This window comes from Microcaecilia unicolor, chromosome 3, assembly GCF_901765095.1.
Source record: "Microcaecilia unicolor chromosome 3, aMicUni1.1, whole genome shotgun sequence".
Classification (NCBI taxonomy): Eukaryota; Metazoa; Chordata; class Amphibia; order Gymnophiona; family Siphonopidae; genus Microcaecilia; species Microcaecilia unicolor.
Window position 1 is genome coordinate 229795350 of NC_044033.1, and position 19413 is coordinate 229814762.

A 19413-nucleotide genomic window follows, 5' to 3' on the forward strand; every position below is an offset into this window, starting at 1 on the left:
CTCTACGGCCCTGGGTCAGGGAGGTGGAAGGAGAGATGACTGACTGGAAGGGCACACTCTGAGTCAGCTGAGGGATAAATACCTACAGGGCAGCAGGCTGGCCTGAGAGCAGGCTCTTCTGCTGTGGTTGATTCAAATTCTATTTTGCTATTATTTGCCACTCCTTGAAAGCTGCTACCTGAGACTTCTGTGTCAGTTGGTCTGATTATAGAGCCACACCTGCATAAGTTTACAGCAAGGTTAAAGTACAAACCACAAACGTTTACTTTCACTTTCAGACAGAGAAGGAAAAGAAGCAGGTTTAAGGTGATAAAATTTATATTTGTACTGTAAAACTTAGGAAAAACACTGTCTGACATCCTTGTATTCATAATGTTTTGTTAATTTGTCCATCTAAATGTTTACTAACATGTTTCCTGTTTTACATTTCAGAACTTCTTGATTATGAAGGAGAGGAGTCGGAGATTCAACATATCTTGTGGGATCTGAACTTCCTGAGACTGCAGAGAGACTATTCTTAGAAGACTGAACACGAGGTAGAATAAACTCCCCGAACACTTCCAATTGTTCTGGTAAACCTCACTACCCTCCCCCGAACTTCTCAGTAGAGTTACAGAAGGGGAGTGAGGGCAGTTTTGCCACTTAGTGATGGAGTGTGTACTGAGTATGGGATATGAGACCATGTGCAGGGTGAAGAGATGGTCTTCTCTCCAAAGAACCTTCAGAAATATATCGGCAAGATACGTGTACCTGTAGCCCTACAGGGCACCTGCCTCTAAATATAGGATGATGGTGCTGCAGGACTGTGTTATCATTTTCACAAAATTTTTCAAAAGTAAATTTCCATCATCAAATCTAACATAAACCTCATTTTATAAAACCAGGTGTGCCCAGAGCAAAGCATTTGACCACACCATTCTGGTACTGAAGATATATGGTTGGATTTCTGTTATGGGCATCTATAAGCAAAAGTGGAGGGGGGGGGGGGGGGGGGGGGAGAATGGTCCCTCCTGGAATCACTAGAAATGGTGTCTTCCCCTCCTGCATTACCCTTGCCTGGCTCCTCCCTTCTCTTATGTGCCCTCTTACATCCACCGCTGTACTTTATTTAGCCCCACAGCTGGAACATTGCTTCTTCTCTAAGTAATTTACACTACACTACACTAAGTAATTGACTCTACACTTGTCTTTTGACTGTACACTTGTCTTTAGATTTACACCTGTCTTTTAGATCGTACACTTGTCTTTAGGTTGTACACCCGTCTTTTAGATTGTAAGCTCTTTGACCAGGGACTGTCCTTCCATGTTAAATTGTACAGCGCTGCGTAACCCTAGTAGCGCTTTAGAAATGTTAAGTAGTAGTAGTAGTAGTAATTTCCAGCGTGGACTCTTCCAGCACTTGTGCACTAGCAAGCCCTGAAATGCCCCACCTTTTCTGGCACAAGCTTCCTGTCACTATGAAAACCTATGCAAGGCAGAGGGCATCACAAGTTCTGTCAATGCACAATTGCTGAAAGGCCCCATGCTACAGACTTACAGAAGAAGTATTGCTGCACCTGTGGGGTGATCTCAGGCACAGGCCTAGATCAAGACTGGCAGTTGCAGCAGCTCTCCCATTCGTTCTCTATAACACTATATCAGTAAACCCTGCTCTATTCCAGGATTGAGATACCCCCCCCCCACACACACACACATACACATACATGCACACACAATTGGAGATGTCATGCTGGAACATTCTGTCCCTGAGCCTCAACTTCTCTTGATATCAGTGTAGCTTAATTTCACTGTATTGTTGGTAATATGATTGTATTATTTTCAGAGGTCCTAGAGATGGATTTTCATGAAACTTCTTGGAGAAGAGCTCTCTTTTCTCATCGTGGCTTTATCCTTCTGTTGACTTGTCTTCACTTCCAGATTGTAAGTGCAGGTGAGAGTCACTCCAACATTTTCTGGGTTTTTGATATCAGGAAAATTTAAGAAAGTATTTTCTGGTGCAAAACAGTGGCTTCTTTTCACATATGACTTTTTGGTATATGTGTGCTTCTCTGAATAGTGCTGAAGTAGATTGTATGTTCAGTCACTCACCCTCTGTTTCTTGGAGGTACATTTTGTGGGAAAATAACCGTCTGCAATCTGAACATGTCCCAGGATACAACCTTGGAATTTGAGGAGAGCACACATAATTTTAACTGAGTTGAGGGTGGATAATTTTCCTTATTTAACTGGGTACAGAGGCTTTGAAAATCAGTGGCCCACTTTTTAAATATGGGTATATTGTGCAGACCCCCTCTCTGTTATCCTCTGCACACAACTGAGTCATGGAGTTAAGAAAAAGAAAATAAACCTGTTATTTCTAATAGTAAAAACAAAATTGTATATGAAGTGATAAAATATATGAGTGAATTCCTCCAAAAAGGCAGTAAATAAATCCTAGTGGAGGAGTAGCCTAGGTTAGTGCAGTGGACTTTGGTTCTGGGGAACTGAGTTCAATTCCCACTGCAGCTCCTTGTGACTCTGGGCAAGTCACTTAACCCTCCATTGCCCCTGGTACAAAATAAGTACCTGAATATATGTAAACTGCTTTGAATATATTATTTGTTACATTTGTACCCTGCGCTTTCCCACTCATAGTAGGTTCAATGCAGCTTACATATTATATACAGGTACTTATTTGTACCTGGGGCAATGGAGGGTTAAGTGACTTGCCCAGAGTCACAAGGAGCTGCCTGTGCCTGCAGTGGGAATCGAACCCAGTTCCCCAGGACCAAAGTCCACCACTCTAACCACTAGGCCACTCCACTTTTGTAGTTGCAAAAACCACAGAAAGGCAGTATATCAAGTCCCAATTCCCTTTTTTCCCTAATAATACATAAATAAAAATCTTCCACTTGTGAGTTCTTTCAGACTTTCCCTTCTACATCTACAGGATGAAGCAAAAAACAGTAACCCTCTAAAATTCGTTGCTGTTTTCTCAGCAACCACTTGGAATTTCAGTGTGAAATTTTGCAGCTTGATATGCTGTTACTATTTACATTTATGTGCTGTGCTGAGTGGAATGAGATTATCTTTAAACACGGTGAAGCTACATACTTTTTAGCATGACCACGTGGAGAGGCAAAATCGAAAGGGGTGCCTAAGTTTTCCTGAGGACATCCTCGCAGGACGTCCCGGCGAAGGGGCGGGGAAACCTGTATTATCGAAACAAGATGGGTGTCCATCTTTCGTTTCGATAATACTGGTGGGGATGCCCAAATCTTGACATTTAGGTCGTCCCTAGAGATGGTTGTCCTTAGAGTTGGTTGCTTCTGATTTTTGGCGATAATGGAAACTGAGTACGCCCATCTCAGGGACAACCAAATGCAAGCCCTTTGGTCGTGGGAGGAGCCAGCATTCGTAGTGCACTGGTCCCCCTGACATGCCAGGACACCAACCAGTCACCCTAGGGGGCACTGCAGTGAACTTCAGAAAAAGCTCCCAGGTACATAGCTCCCTTACCTTGTGTGTTGAGCCCCCCCAAAACCCACTACCCCTAACTGTACACCACTACCATAGCTCTAAGGGGTGAAGGGGGGCACCTAGATGAGGTTACAGTGGGTTTATGGTGGGTTTTGAAGGGCTCACATTTACCACCACAAGTGTAACAGATAGGGGGGGATGGATCTGGGTCTGCCTGCCTGAAGTGCACTGCAGTACCCACTAAAACTGCTCTAGGGACCTGCATACTGCTGTCATGGAGCTGGGTATGATATTTGAAACTGGCATAGAGGCTGGCAAAAAATATTTTTTAAATTTTTTTTGGAGGGTGGGAGGGGGTTAATGACCACTGGGGGAGTAAGGGGAGGTCATCCCCGATTCCCTCCGGTGGTCATCTGGTCCGTTCGGCCATCTTTTTGAGGCTTGGTCGTAAGAAAAAAAGAACCAGGTAAAGTCGTCCAAGTGTTCGTCAGGGACACCCTTTTTTTTCCATTATGGGTCGAGGACACCCATGTGTTAGGTATGCCCAAGACCTGCCTTCGCTACGCCTCTGACACGCCCCTGGGAACTTTAGTCGTCCCCGTGACAGAAAGCAGTTGGGGACGCCCAAAATCGGCTTTTCATTATACTGATTTGGGTGACCCTGTGGGAAGGACGCCCATCTTGCGATTTGTGTCAAAAGATGGGTGTTCTTCTCTTTCGAAAATAAGCCTGCTAGCGATTTTCACACATTCAAAAATGTTTGCACTGTAAAACTACCATTATTTGAAAAAAAGAAAATGGGGAACTAGCTTACAGTTAATGATATCACATTGATGAGACTTTTGTAAATAATTTGAATTTGAGTGATTTGTATTTGATAATATGATGACTTACAGATAATTTCTTTAAAAGATTAATGGCAATCATGGGCAGAAGCGTAGCCAGGTTGACGGTGCAGGGGGGAGCGAGAGCGGACTTCCGCCGGCGCACATTTTCAGTGCTGCACAATGAAAAAAATAGGTGCTGGTGCCAGAAGAACTCCATTTGGGGGAGCAGCCGCTCCCCTGGCTAGCTACGCCACTGATCATGGGCTGGGTGTCGGCAGATGATCTTGGGCAGCCTGCATCAGGGACCAATAAACAAGGCTATTAAGAACTTCCCAAAGCGACTGAAGTTGGGGTGTAGATACTTTGAGCATTCACAGGGCTCCTTTTACTAATAGATTTAGCGCACGCTAAATGCAAAGCAGCCCAGCGAAAGGACCCTAACCTCTTTAGTCTTTCCTCTTAGGATATTGTTTCCTCCCTTTTATCATTTTGGTCACCCTTTTCTGTACATTTTCTAATCCCACTATATCTATTTTGACATGTAGCAATCAGAATTGCATGCAATAGTCGAGGTGTAACCACACCATGGAGCGATGGAGAGGTATTATAAATTGTTTACTTATTAATAATTAAAATAAATAAAGATTAAAGCAGATAACAAGCTAACATATATAACAAATATAAAATACCTTCCAAAATACAAAAAACTCCATCAAAGAATATATACATCGATCATGTGCTTTCCCTGCCTAGATGCCATGTTTTGTTTAAATCATTTTTATAAGTATACTAGTAAATAAGGCCCGTTTCTGAGACACATGAAACGGGCGCTAGCAAGGTTTTCCTGGGAGTGTGTTTGCTTGAGAGAGTGTGTGTGAGAGTGACTATGTGAGTGAGAGAGAGAGTAAATGTGCGAGTGTGTATGTGTGTGTGACAGAGAGAGAGTGTGTCTGTGAGACAGAGAGTGTGTGTATGTGAGGCAGAGAGTGTGTGCGAGTCTGTATGTGAGACACAGTGACTGTGAGAGAGAGTGTGTTGCACACAGATACACTGTCCAGCTTATTTTCGAAAGAGAAAGACGCCCATATTTCGACCCAAATCGGGAGATGGGCGTCTTTCTCCCGTGGGCGACCAAATCGGTATAATTGAAAGCCGATTTTGGTCGTCTTCAACTGCACTCCGTTGCGGGAACGAACAAAGTTGATGGGGGCATGTCGGAGGCGTGGTGAAGGCGGGACTGGGGCGTGGTTATCGGCTGAGGAGAGATGGACACTTCGGCCGATAATCGGAAAAAAAAGGCAGTTTCAGCGCGATTTTGGGTCACTTTTTTGGACCCTGTTTTTCCACGAACAAGCCCCCAAAAAGTGCCCAAACTGACCAGATGTCCACCAGAGGGAATCGGGGATCACCTCCTCTGACTCCCCCAGTGGTCACTAACCCCCTCCCACCAAAAAAAACCATTAAAAAACTTTTTTGCCAGCCTCTATGCCAGCCTCAAATGCCGTACCCACCTCCATGACAGCAGAATGTGTTCTATCCTCTGACAGCCTTTCCCTGGTTCTGATGTGGCTCTCGGGTGAGTGTGACACCTTTTCTGTTATGCCCACTGCAGAGTCACATCAGCAATACATTGTGGTGGGTGTAGGGTATTGGGCTCCGTGATTCCACTAGCTTGTGTTAAACGCTCACGATGTTGGTAGTTGGTAGGCTCTACTCCCATGGTGCTTTTCCCCCTGCTCACTGGGTCAGAGTGTGCCCTGGTTTGTTTCCGGTAGTCCATGAGGTAGTGGCCATTTTTGTAAGACAGTTTTAGCTCCCTTTCATGTGTTAGCCATGTTACAGAACTTAGTTCTTACCTTGAATGTTGCTGAAAGAGGGCATTGTACAGCATTCTGCCAGCTCTGATCTACTGCATATCTCAGTACCAGGGAGACTCTTTGCCAGTTGGGCACAACCTCGGATCTGCAGTTAACTGTGAGTAAACGTGCTTATTCGAATAAAGGACGTTTTCGAAGAGATTAGTCTTCAGGTATGAACTGGTGTGCCAAGGTTATACAGCAGCAACAAGTCCTAGAGGCCTGCATGTATGCAGGTCCCTGGGGCACTTTTAGTGGGTACCGCAGTGCACTTCAGCCAGGTGGACCCAGGCCCACCCCCCCCTACCTGTAACACTTGTACTGGTAAATGGGAGATCTCCAAAACCCACTGTACCCACATGTAGGTGCCCCCTTCACCCCTAAGAGCTATGGTAGTGTTGTACATTTGTGGGTAGTGGGTTTTGGGGGAGGGGGTTGGGTGCTCAGCACCCGTGGTAAGGGAGCTATGCATGTGGGATCGTTGTCTGAAGTCCACCGCACTGACCTCTAGGGTGCCCAGTTGGTGTCCTGGCATGTCAGGGGGGCGAGTGTACTACGAATCGTGGCCCCTCCCACGACCAAATGACTCGGATTAGGACGTTTTTGAGCTGGGCATTTTTAGTTTCCATTATCGCTAAAAAAAATCAAACGCCCAGCTCAAAAACGTCCATTTTTTCGAAAATACGGTCTGTCCCGCCTCTCCACGTACCCGTTTTCAGACATAGACACCCATGGAGATAGGCGTTCGCGTTTGATTATGCCCCTCTATGTGTGCAATACACAGACTCTCTGTGAGTCCAAGAGAGTGTATTTGAGCGAGTGTGTGAGACAGTGGTGTAGCCAGAAGGCAATTTTTGGGTGGGCCAACAGGTTGGATGGGTGGGCACTAGAGTTGCCAACTTTTTTGAAAGAGAAAAAACAGCAACCTGATGCACCCATGCTCTCTCCCTACCCCACTCCCCATAACTTCAATGAGGGTTGCAGTGCAGGCTTCAGTGCAGGCCAATTGAGAGATAAGGGAAGTACAATAGACTACACTATTCAGCCCCATTGAGCCATAGTCCTCCAACACATATATGGTATTGAAGCCAAACACATTCTGCATCCAGAGAACCTCCTGGCCCTCCACCAATAATGGATACAGAGCACAGCAAGGACAATTCTCCAAAAACTCATCATACAAAGAAATTTTGTTTTCTAGTGTAATCTCAATTACAGACATATTATAAATTGACTTTACAAAAATCTATAAAACAAAAGTCACTCAGAACCTAGAGCAAATCTACCATGCCAGCACTAACTTCCAAAAACAAAGATCCTAACTATGAAAAAGAAGTGCCTTAGATATTATAGTAGGGCCCTAAAATATAAATACATTTATCAGGAAAGCTGAACAAGCCAAATTACTACAGAATGCTACATGGAAACTTCACACTAACAGAATACCTCAGTCAAACACACAAGACACAAATGCCAAATACAGAATAAGTGACCACAAACTCTAGAAATAGAAATTAAATGGAAACCCCAAGAAACTAGACCTTGCATGTAGTACAACAGCAGAGAAACAAGAAAGAAAGGCATTTGCTCCTGTGCAAAATATAAAGATGGCACATGCCAGGGATGGTGTTAGGGGTTGCAACTAGGGCAATTGTGCTTTGTTCCTTGGCCAGAGAAAGCCTGCTTGCTGGAAGCTGAAGGCGCAGCCTGGTAATGGACTTTGGCGTCCTTTCCTAGATTCCTTTCCTGGACCCCAGCCATGTTTACCATCAACTTTGGCAAGATGTACATTCCAAATCCAACATATTATATTCACAACATTGAAAATAAAATAATTTTTTATACCTTTTTGTTGTCTGGTCATTTTTTCTCAAATCATATTGGTCCCAGTCTCTGGTTTCTGCTACCCTCTGTCTTCTCTTAACTCACTTGCCAGGGTCTCCTATTTGACATTTCTTCTTTCTCCATGTCCATCATCCATCTCCCATCTCTGTTTTCCTATATTTCCTTGTCCAGTATCTCCCCTGTGTTCATATCCCTTCATCCATCATCATTCCTCTGTGCACCTATGCACCCCATGCCCAGCATATCCCTATTCTCCCCCTTGTCTGGTATCTCTCCCCCCACCGTGTCCATATACCCCCCTCTCCAGTGTCCAGCATTTTATCTCTATTCCATATCCCCGTCCCCCCCGTCCCTTTTCAGGCATTACCCCTCTGTGCCCATGTGCCATCCCCATACAGCATCTCACATTTGTGTCCCTGTCCCCATGCTCCCACCTAATGCCCATCATCTCCCTTCTGTATCTGTATACTTCCCTATGTCCCCTTTCTCCCTCCTCCACACCAATGTGTCCCTCTCCTCTCTGATCCCACCCCACAACCAGCTTCTCTTCCTCTCTTTCCTTCCCCTTATGCATCTGGCTCTTTCTCCCTGCACCTCTCCCCTTCCCTCCAATCTCCCCTCTGCAAATCCAAAACCTCTCCCCTTCCTTCCAACCTCCCCTCTGTAAATCCAAAACCTCTCCCCTTCCTTCCAGCCTCCCCTCTGCAAATCCAAAACCTCTCCCCTTCCTTCCAACCTCCCCTCTGCAAATCCAAAACCTCTCCCCTTCCCTCCAACCTCCCCTCTGCAAATCCAAAACCTCTCCTCTTCCTTCCAACCTCCCCTCTGCAAATCCAAAACCTCTCCCCTTCCCTCCAACCTCCTCTCTGCAAATCCAAAACCTCTCTCCCTTCCCTCCAACCCTCTGCCCCTGGCAAGTCCAGCACCCTTCTGTTTCCTTCAGGCATCCCGCCTCCCTAAACAGGAAGTTACATCAGCACGGCAGAGGGAAGGCACTGGAGCAGGACGTCGGTGCCGCATCTGTAGCGTTGCTGTCAGGCAGCGCCATAGCAAAGTGTAAGCGCTGCCACGGGGGTGGGAGACTGTGCAACAGCAGCGCCGACAGCATTAAATGAAGCGCTGTGGCAGGGGTGGGAGAGGCTAAGGATCTGCTTCTGGGTGAGTGGGCAGGCCTGAGGCTAAACTGGGTGGGCCTGGGCCCATCCAGGCCCACCCGTAGCTACGCCCCTGGTGTGAGACCGACTGTGTGACACATAGAGATTGAATGTGATTCAGTATGAGACATAGTGTGAGAGACTGTAAGAGAGAGAGAAAGACACTGACTGTGTGTGTGACAGAGAGAGTGTGTGTGTGACAGAGATACCTCCCCCTTCCTCTGTGGTCTCTGGACCCCCTCCCCCCTCTGAGGTCTGAGGACCCCCTCCCCTTCCCCCCTCCTGTGGTTTCAGGTCTCCCTGCCTCTCCCCCCCTCTGTGTGGTTTGCAGCACCGTGCGAGTGTGTGTGTGTGACAGAGAGAGAGTGTGTCTGTGAGACAGATAGTGTGTGTGCTCTCTCCCCTGCCCCCCCTTCAGCCACCTATCGGTTTTCCTCATCTCTCTTCTCTCTATTTAAAACGCACCTCCAGCGTTCTTTTGAAGCCTCCGAAAGTTCCAACATTTGTGTAGTGGTGTAGATCGATGTCTGGCCCGCCCTTGCGTCAAACGTGATGATGTCGAGGGCGTAGTGATGCGATTGGTTGAGTGCCATTGCTCCGCCCTCGATGTCATCATGTTTGACGCGAGGGCAGGGCAAACACTCATGGGCGAATTTTGATCTACACCACCATCGATTTAGAACGTTGGGACTTGTGGAGGCTTCATTAGAACATTGGAGGTGCGTTTTATATAGACAGATAAACATGCAAACAATAGATCAGGCAACAAATTGAAGACACAATTCATCCCCAGCACCCCTGTTCCCCCTGTTCCCCCCATAGGTAACCATACAATCAGTGCGTGGAACATGGCACAGTGCTCCATAGTAACACAGTCAGTGACAGAAGATACCTGTATGGTCCATCCAGTCTGCCCAACAAGATAAACTCCATCTATATGGTATGTGATACTTCATATGTATACCTGGTCTTGCTTTGTCCTTGCCATTTTCAGGGTATAGACCATAGAACTGTGCCCAGCACTGTCCTTGTTCTCCAACTACTGAAGCAGAATTTGTCCAGCCATGATCAGAGCACAGACTGTAAAAGTTTGCCCAGTACTAGCTTTGCTTCCCAATTACTGATGTTGCTTCCTAATCTCCGCTAAGTTTTTTTGGATCCATTCCTTCTAAACAGGATTCCTTTGTGTTTATCCACGCATTCTTGAATTCCATTGCAGTTCTTATCTCCATCACTTCCCACGGGAGGGCATTCCAAGTATGTACCACCCTCTCCATTAAAAAATATTTCCGGACATTATTCCTGAGTCTGCCCCCTTTCAACCTCAATTCATGTCCTCTAGTTCTAGTGCTTTGCAGTCTCTGGAAAAGGTTTGTTTGCGGATTAATACCTTTCAAATATCTGAATGTCTCCTTTCCACCAGGGTATACATGTTCAGGTCCGTAAGTCTCTCCTCGTAAGTCTTGCAACGTATATTCCATACCATTTTCGTCATTTTTCTTTGAACCACTTCAAATCTTTTTATATCCTTAGTAAGATACGGCCTCCAAAACTGAACACAATACTCCAAGTGGAGCCTCACGAATGATTTGTAGAGGGGCATCAACACCCCTCTGTAGGCTGGCATCCTTCTGGCGATGGCCACCGCCTTATCGCACTGTTTCACAACCATCATTCCAAGGTCCCTCTCCTGAGCCAAGCTTACCAATCTCTTCCCTCCTACCTGGTATCTGTTTTGATTTTCTGCGCCTCAAGTGCATCACTACTACTACTACTACTATTAAACATTTCTATAGCATTACTAGATTTACGCAGCGCTGTACAAATGAACATGAAAAAAACAGTCCCTGGTCAACAGAGCTTACAATCTAAATTGGACAGACGAACAGACAGCTAGGCATTAAATTTTAACTACAGTTCACACAAGATATCTTGTTATATAATTAGAGTGTGTGAATAGATATCTGCTCACTCAGAGTATTACCATGTGTATTAAAGATTAGTTGGATTTTCAAATTAAATTTTAACTGCCAGACCCTTGACCATTCTTCTAACGTTTGGAGATCCCTTCTCATGGTTTCTACTCCATCCACTCTATTGGCTATCTTCGTGTTATCTACAAAAAGTCAAACTTTTTCTTCAAATCCTTCAGTAATGTTGCTCAAAAATATATTAAATGGAATTGGCCCCAGCACCAACCCCTGAGACACTCTACTACTCACCTTCTTTTCATCGGAGCAGATTCCATTTACCACCACCCTCTGCTGCCTGTCGGTCAACCAGTTTCCAATCCAGTTCACTACTTTGGATCCTAAGTTTAGCTCTCTCAGCTTATTCATGAGTCTTCTGTGAGGGACCATATCAACAGCTTTGCTGAAATCCAAGTAAATTACATCTAGAGCGCATCCTTCATCCAATTCTTTGGCCACCCAGTCGAAGAAGTCAATATTATTATTAACATTTGTATAGCGCTACCAGATGCACGCAGCGCTGAACACCTGACACAGAGAGACAGTCCCTGCTCTAAAGAGCTTACAATCTAAAAATGGCAGAATTTTCCATTGGTGAAGCTATGTTCTCGGATCCTGTAACCTGTTGGCTTCCAGGAAGTTAAGTATCCTTTCCTTCAACAGTGACTCCATTATTTTTTCCTACCACTGACTTGAAGCTTACCAACCTGTAGTTTCCCACTTTTTCCGTCTCTGCTTTTGTGAAGAGGAACCACATCAGCTCATCTCCAGTCCCAAGGAACTGCTCCCGTCTCTAAAGATCTATTAAATAAATCCTTAAGAGGTCCCGCCAGGACTTCTCTGACCTCAATATCCTGGGATGTATCCTATCCGGCCCCATAAATCTGTCCACTTTCAGTTTCTTAAACTGTTTATAAACACTTTCTTTCGTGAATGGTACAATATCCTCTCCATTCCCAGATAATTCATCGCCAGACAACTGCAAACCTTCTGCAGGATTTTCTTCCGTGAACACCGATGAGAAGTATTTATCATTTTCGCTTTATCCTCATCACTCTCCACATAGCCATTCTCAGCATGTTTCAGTCTATTAATTCCTTTTCTATCTTTTCCCCAATATATATGAAAAAGGTCTTGTCACCTCTATTGACATCTTTAGCCATTTTTCTTATGCCCCTGCTTTCGGTAGCCATATTTCCCTCTTTGCTTCTTTGAGTTTAATCCAAAAATCTTGTCTGTGATCCTTTTGTTGCATTCTTCTGTATTTCTTGCCCCTTATTTTTTCAGCCACTTGTTTGGATAACCATATAGGCTTCCTTTTCTCTTGTTTTTTGTTTACTTTCCTTGTGTACAGATCAGTTGCCATATTTATAGCAGTTTTCAGCTTCGACCACTGCACTTCCACTTTACCCACGCCCACCCATGCCATCAATTTCTTCTTTAGGTATTCCTCCATTTTACCAAAATCAGTACGTCTGAAATCCAGTACTTTGAGTTTTGTACATCTGCATTTATATCAAACCATATCATATGATGATCACTATTAAATAGGTGGGCATCCACATAGGCACTGGAAACCCTTCTTTCATTTGTGAGCACTAGATCCAGCATCAACCCTTCTCTTGTGGGTTCCGTCACCATTTGTCTGAGCAAGGCACTTTGACAGGTATCCATAATCTCTCTACTTCTTTCCGATTCTGATGACAGGATGTTCCATTCTACATCAGGCAAGTTGAAATCTCCTAACACAGCGCTGCGTACGTCTAGTAGCGTTATAGAAATAAGTAGTAGTAGTAGCACCTCCCCTTTCATACCAAACTTTTGAATATCTTCTATCAGATCCTTGTCCAGCTTCTTCATTTGTGCCAGAGGTCTGTAGATAACATCCATGTGGCTACAGGTTCCATCTTCTCTTTCCAGGACATTCCATATAGCTTCTTCCTTTCCACAGGTTTCCCTCATTTCAGCCGCTCTGATATAGTTTTTCACATACAGCTCCACTCCTCCACCTCATTGTCCATTCAAAGCCACTTTGGCCCTAGCATCATATTGAATAGAAAGATACACCCGATAGAAGGTAAGTGGCTCACATCTGTAGTTAGAACATAAATATAGCCATACTGGGTGAGACCAATGGTCCATCTAGCCCAGTAACCTGTTTCCAACAGTGGCCAAGCCAGGTTACAAATACCTGGCAGAAATCCAAATAGTGGCAGCATTCCATGCAACCAATCCCAGGGCAACTAGTAGCTTCCCCATGTCTGTCTCAATAGAAACCTCCAGGAACTTGTCCAAATCTTTTTTAAACCCAGATACGCTAACTGTTGTTACTACATCCTCCGGCAAAAAGTTCCAGAGCTTAACTTTTTCATTGAGGGGGAAAATATTTCCTCCTATTTGTTTTAAAAATATTTCCATGTAACTTGTAAACGGGCCTGCTGCTCCAGTATGGGGGAAGAAGCTGCCTCCCATGAATAGCCAGAACTTCACAAAACTGCCACCAGTAAATACTTCAAAACATTCCTTTATTTTCCAGATTCATAAACAAAATTTCACTCCAGTCCAGAGTAGAGACTTGCTTAGGGTTACCATATGGCTCCAGAAAAAGGAGGACGGATTGAGCCAGCCGGGTTTTACTTCCATTGCTTTGAAAGCAATGGAAGTAAAACCCGGCTGGCTCAATTACTTCCATTGAAAGCAATGGAAGTAAAACCCGGCTGGCTCAATCCGTCCTCCTTTTTCTGGAGCCATATGGTAACCCTAGACTTGCTTCTCAGGCAGGGCTGTTCTGCCTTGCTTAGTACATCAGCCAATTACACAAAGACTTTGCCCCCTTCCCTGAGGGGAATGCAATAGTCCTTTGGAAATCCCTGCTTTTTTGTCCCAGTCAGTAGCAAACAAATAGTACTTGTCCCACAAGCAGGATTTCCCCTCAAGACAAACACTTAATCACCCAGCAGCCTTTACTTTCAGGAGGTTCAATACTTTTGGGACTTCCTCCCACCCAAGGTATTTCAGCCTGCTTCAGTACTTTAGGGACCTCTCTTGCCCAAGGATTTTCAGCCTGCAACTGCTTCTCTCCTCCTGAACTGAACCCCTCTTCCCACCAGGCAGCCCTCCTTCATAAACAAGCCTTCCAACTTCAGAGGTTCTCAAAATAATCAGGTTTCAAAACAGGTTAGTAATTCCCCCACCATTCATGGTTTCCCCAAAGCAAACAGGTCTCCCAAAAGAAAAACAGGCTTTAAACCAAAATAAATTCCAAAACCATGTAGGTTTCCAAACCTTCAGGGGCTACCTTCCTCAGCTCTCAAGCTCCCATTCCGTTCTGCTTTCTTCCCCTGCTCAGGCTGATTAATTCCCTCTTCCATCCAATCCTCCTCCTGCTTCTCAGCCCACCCCTCCCTAGTACAGGTGGGCAGCATGATACTGATTGCGGGTCCTGGGGAACTGGCTCCTTCATTCACCCTCCCTCTTGTGGTCAGAGACGGTATATGGCCAGCTTGCCTATCCCCTGGGATCTCACTGCTAGGACTGGAAATGCATTCTGGGATATGTAGTTCATGGTTTTGCTGCTTCACTCTATACCTCGGGGATGTAGCCTTGTCACAAACTTCATATGAGTGTCCCTAGTCTTTGTAATTTTGAAATGAGTAAAAAATCGATTCACTTCTACTCATTCTACACCACTCTGGATTTTGCAACTCTCAATCATATCTCCCCTCATCCGTCTCTTTGCCAAGCTGAAGAGCCCTAACCTCCTTAGCCTTTCCTCATATGAGAGGAGTTCCATCCCCTGTATCATTTTGGTCACTCTTCTTTGAACCTTTTCTAATTCCACTATATCTTTTTTGAGGTACTGCAACCAGAATTGAACACAATACTCAAGGTGAGGTCGCCATGGAGCGATACAGAGGCATGATAGTATTTTCAGTCTTATTTACTATCCCTTTCCTAATAATTCGTAGCATCCTGGGGGTATTTTTGGCCTCTGCCACCACACACTGAACAGAAGATTTCAGTGTATTATCTACAACGACACCTAGATATTTTTCTTGGGTGCTACTACTACTACTATTTAGCATTTCTATAGCGCTACAAGGCGTACGCAGCGCTGCACAAACATAGAAGAAAGACAGTCCCTGCTCAAAGAGCTTACAATCTAATAGACAAAAAATAAAGTAAGCAAATCAATCAATTAATGTGTACAGGAAGGAGGAGAGGAGGGTAGGTGGAGGCAAGTGGTTACGAGTCAAAAGCAATGTTAAAGAGGTGGGCTTTCAGTCTAGATTTAAAGGTGGCCAAGGATGGGGCAAGACGTAGGGGCTCAGGAAGTTTATTCCAGGCGTAGTGTGCAGCGAGACAGAAGGCGCGAAGTCTGGAGTTGGCAGTAGTGAAGAAGGGAACAGATAAGAAGGATTTATCCATGGAGCGGAGTGCACGGGAAGGGGTGTAGGGAAGGACGAGTGTGGAGAGATACTGGGGAGCAGCAGAGTGAGTACATTTATAGGTTAGAGAAGAAGTTTGAACAGGATGCGAAAACGGATAGGGAGCCAGTGAAGCAACTTGAGGAGAGGGGTAGTATGAGTAAAGCGACCCTGGCGGAAGACGAGACGGGCAGCAGAGTTTTGAACCAATTGGAGAGGGGAGAGGTGACTAAGTGGGAGGCCAGCAAGAAGCAGATTGCAGTAGTCTAAACGAGAGGTGATAAGGGTGTGGATGAGGGTTTTGGTAGAGTACTCGGAAAGAAAGGGGCGGATTTTACGGATGTTGTAAAGAAAGAAACAACAGGTCTTGGTGATCTGCTGGATATGAGCAGAGAAGGAGAGAGAAGAGTCAAAGGTGACCCCAAGGTTTCGAGCTGAGGAGACAGGGAGAATAAGAGAGCCATCAACAGAAATAGAAAATGAGGGGAGTGGGGAGGTGGGTTTGGGGGGAAAAATGAGAAGCTCGGTTTTGGTCATGTTTAATTTCAGGTGGCGTTGAGACATCCAGACAGCAATGTCAGACAAGCACGCTGAAACTTTGGTTTGGATGCAAGGTGAGATATCAGGGGTAGAAAGGTAGATTTGGGAGTCATCAGCATAGAGATGGTAGGAAAAGCCATGGGATGAGAACCAGGAAAGGACAGAGCCCTGGAATCCAAGTGAGGACAGGGTATCGAGGAGTATGCTGTGATCGACAGTGTCAAAAGCAGTGGAAAGATCAAGAAGAATGAGGATGGAATAGAGACCTCTGGATTTGGCCAGTAATAGGTCATTGGAGACTTTAGTAAGCACAGTTTCGGTTGAGTGGAGAGGGCGAAAACCAGATTGTAGTGGGTCAAGAATAGCATGTGAGAAGAGAAAATCAAGGCAGCGGCAGTGAACAGCACGCTCAAGTAATTTGGAGAGAAAAGGGAGGAGGGAGATGGGTCGGTAATTAGAGGGACAAGTAGGGTCGAGTGACGGCTTCTTAAGGAGAGGTGTGACCACAGCATGTTTAAAGGCAGTAGGGACAGTCACAGTGGAAAGTGAGAGGTTTAGAATGTGACAGATAAAAGGAATAAGAGCAGGTGAGATGGCATTAAGAAGGTGGGTGGGAATGGGATCAGAGGAACAGGTGGTACATTTTGAGGAAGAAAGGAGAAGTGTAGTTTCCTCTATAGTAACTTCAGGAAAGGAGGAAAAGGAATGAGGGGAAGGAGAGAGAGGGGAACGGACTAGTGGAGGGAGAGGTGGCGAGGTAGAGAATTCAAGGTTTATCTTTTGAACCTTGTCGTGAAAGAATTCAGCAAGGGTCTGAGGAGATAATGAAGGGGGAGTTGGGGGAGGGGGCACCTTGAGGAGAGAGTTCAATGTGCTGAAGAGAAGTCGAGGGTTAGAGCCAAGAGAGTTGGTCAGTTAGATATAATAATCCTGTTTGGCGCGTAAAAGAGCAGATTTGAAGGAGGTCAGCATGAACTTAAAGTGTAAGAAATCAGCAAGGGCCCGAGATTTCCGCCAGAGGCGTTCGGCGGAGCGGGTACAGGAACGTAGGTAACGGATATTAGAAGTCAGCCAAGGTTGGGGTTTTGTATGCCTTATAGGGCGGGTCATCAAAGGTGCAAGAGTGTCTAAGGCAGAGGATAGAGTATTGTTGTAAGAAGAAATAGCCTCGTTGACAGACGTGGATGGTGCCACAGTAGAGAGGAGGTTTGAAACATGGGAGGATAGAGATGAAGGGTCAATATCGTGAAGATTCCTAGATAAATTAGATAAGATAGGACGGGACTGGGAGGGAGGAGATTTAAGTGTGAAAGTTATAAGATGGTGATCAGAGAGGGGAAGATCAGAGGCAAGGAAACTAGAGGGTGAACAGTTGGAGGAGAAGATGAGATCAAGACAGTGACCATTTTGATGAGTGGGGGAGGTGGAGCATAGTTGGAGATTAAAGGAGGATGTTAAAGTGAGTAACTTGGAAATATAAGAGTTGGAAGGATCATTAGCAGGAATATTAAAGTCACCAAGGATGAGAGAGGGGGAGGAAGGATCATGGAAGAATGCAAGCCAGGCATCAAAGTCACTGAGAAAGGATGAAAGGGACTTATCAGGGGGACGATAAATGACCGCTATTCGAAGAGGCAGAGGAGAGAAAAGGCGGATATAGAGTGGACTTCAAAGGAGGAAAAACAGTGAGATTGAGGTGGAAGAAGGGGTTGAAATCTGGAGGAGGGAGAGAGAAGAAGTCCAACACCGCCCCCGCGACCAGCAGGGCGAGGAGTATGTAAAAAAAGATAACCGCCATGGCAGAGGGCTGCGACTGAAGCAGAGTCATCAGGGCAGAGCCAGGTGCTAACTCCCAAGGTGGACCCTAGCATCATGTAACTATGATTCAGATTATTCTTTCCAATGTACATCACTTTGCATTTGTAAATTTCATCTGCCATTTCGATGCCCAGTCTTCCAATTTCCTAAGGTTTTCCTGCAATTTTTCACAATCTGCATGTGTTTTAACAACCTATAATAGTTTTCTGTCATCTGCAAATTTAATCACCTCATTTGTCATTCCGATTTCCATATAATTTATAAATATGTTAAATAGCACCGGTCCCAGTACTGATCCCTGTGGCAGTCCCTATTCACTCTCCTCCATTAAGAGAAATTACTTCTGTTTTCTGTCCAATAAGCAATTCCAAATCCACACTAGAACATTGCCACCTATTCCATGACTCTAATTTTCTCAGGAGTCTCTCATGAGGAACTTTGTCAAAATCTTTCTGAAAATCTTCCAAAAGACTCTGAACATTCATGGAATACAAGTCAGAGAGATCAGATAGCAGATTCACCCCCTGATATTTTAGAACCTGCTCCTCCCAAGTCAATGGAAATGTCCCCACCCAAGAAGACCCAAGATTTGTCCCTGTATGGCATCCATCCCAGGGGCAGCCCTAGTCTTAAGAGATTTGCTTGGTTCCTGAAATTACTTTGCTTGCGGGGGTCGTGATACCCTGGTGTGATCTAAGCCCTGAGACATTTCTCCCAGAGTTTGCTCAACATCAGCATAGAGGGTTTCAAAGTGTGTGCGAAATATATCTGTGAACTTATTGCTATGCATGATTAGCATACCTGAAGCATTCTTCAAGGCATGTTCTGCTCGAGATCCACCCCAGCATTTAATTACTCTCGCCAAGTGCCTACCCGCCCGATTCCCATATTTGTAAAATTTATATTTCTGGTAGATCAAACTACAGGTGGTTTGCTCATGGATTTAGAGAGTTCAATGATATCTGGGTAGATCCTAGGGTGTCTTTGGTCTCCCGAGATTTTGTTCATATATAAGCCCATTTCACTTGTCACAACTAACCCTCCAAGCAGTGGTGTGCTGGTAAATGTTTAACAACAGGCTCTCTCTCCGGTCCCCCTCTGCGCCCCCTCCAAATTGCAGAGCTGGCTATAGCCGGGGAGTGAGCCTGGTGGGGGGGGGGGGGGGCGGCAGTGCGTTACGCCAGGAAAAAAAATTAAATGATCCCAGGTTCCAATCTAATTCATGTTTAATGTGTGATAAAATGCCATAAATAAGTAAATAAATATAAACTTTTAATGTTGAGCACCTGATTCTCAAAGTGAACATATTCCAAACACTATAATGAAAATAAAATGATTTTATTCTACCTTTATTGTCTGGTGACTGTTTTTCTGATCATGCTGGCCCAGTATCCAATTCTGCTGCTAACTGTCCTCTTAACTCCATTTCCAGGGCTTCCTTTCCATTTATTTCTTTCCTTTCCTCCTTTCTTCTTCATTTCTGGTCCTCAGCTTCTGACTATTTTCTTCATCCATGT

At 45.1% G+C, this 19413-nt stretch overlaps 1 long non-coding RNA gene across 1 annotated transcript in view; it reads left to right on the forward strand.

The window, feature by feature from the left end:
- Positions 1–261: 261 nt before the first annotated feature.
- The window catches only part of LOC115466356, a 36087-nt gene continuing 16935 nt past the window's right edge, over positions 262–19413 (forward strand). The window contains exons 1-3 of the long non-coding RNA XR_003941538.1: positions 262–306; positions 433–536; positions 1823–1930. This is a non-coding gene — a long non-coding RNA (uncharacterized LOC115466356). The remainder of the gene's footprint in view (positions 307–432; positions 537–1822; positions 1931–19413) is intronic.